The sequence below is a fragment of the Aythya fuligula genome, chromosome 5 (assembly GCF_009819795.1).
Source record: "Aythya fuligula isolate bAytFul2 chromosome 5, bAytFul2.pri, whole genome shotgun sequence".
Lineage (NCBI taxonomy): Eukaryota > Metazoa > Chordata > Aves > Anseriformes > Anatidae > Aythya > Aythya fuligula.
In genome coordinates this window covers 29,572,186-29,573,009 of record NC_045563.1, presented here as the reverse complement: position 1 = coordinate 29,573,009, position 824 = coordinate 29,572,186, and the positions used below count along the sequence as shown (strand labels likewise).

General features: G+C 46.8%; 1 non-coding gene across 1 annotated transcript; it reads right to left on the bottom strand.

Annotated features, from left to right (window-relative positions):
* Positions 1-402: 402 nt before the first annotated feature.
* TRNAK-CUU lies at positions 403-475 on the bottom strand. Its single transcript has one exon. It is a non-coding gene; the product is annotated as a tRNA-Lys (tRNA).
* Between the last annotated feature and the right edge of the window lie 349 nt (positions 476-824).

Here is an 824-nt window from a genome sequence, read left to right as displayed (position 1 = left end):
GGACAGGTGACCCAAACTAGCCAAAGGGGTATTCCATACCATCTGACGTCATGCTAAACAATATATAGGGGTGGCTAGCCGGGGGGAGGGGGCCGGACTGCTCGGGGTTAGGCTGGGCATCGGTCAGCGGGTGGTGAGCAATTGCATTGTGCATCACTTGTTTGTACATACTATTATTACTTTCGTATTATCACCATTGTATCATCATTATTATTATTGTTATTATTATTTTTGTTATTTTTTTTTTTTTTTTTTCCTGTCTTATTAAACTGTCTTTATCTCAACTCACGGGCTTCACTTTCCATTTCTCTCCCCCGTCCCAGAGAGGGAGGGGGGAGGGTGAGCGAACGGCTGCGTGGTGTTTAGCTGCCGGTCGGGTTAAACCACGACAGTCTTTTTTGGCGCCCAACGTGGGGCTCGAACCCACGACCCTGAGATTAAGAGTCTCATGCTCTACCGACTGAGCTAGCCGGGCTCACCCTCGGGCTCACCGTTCGCTCACCCTCCCCCCTCCCTCTCTGGGACGGGGGAGAGAAATGGAAAGTGAAGCCCGTGAGTTGAGATAAAGACAGTTTAATAAGACAGGAAAAAAAAAAAAAAAAAATAACAAAAATAATAATAACAATAATAATAATGATGATACAATGGTGATAATACGAAAGTAATAATAGTATGTACAAACAAGTGATGCACAATGCAATTGCTCACCACCCGCTGACCGATGCCCAGCCTAACCCCGAGCAGTCCGGCCCCCTCCCCCCGGCTAGCCACCCCTATATATTGTTTAGCATGACGTCAGATGGTATGGAATACCCCTTTGGCTA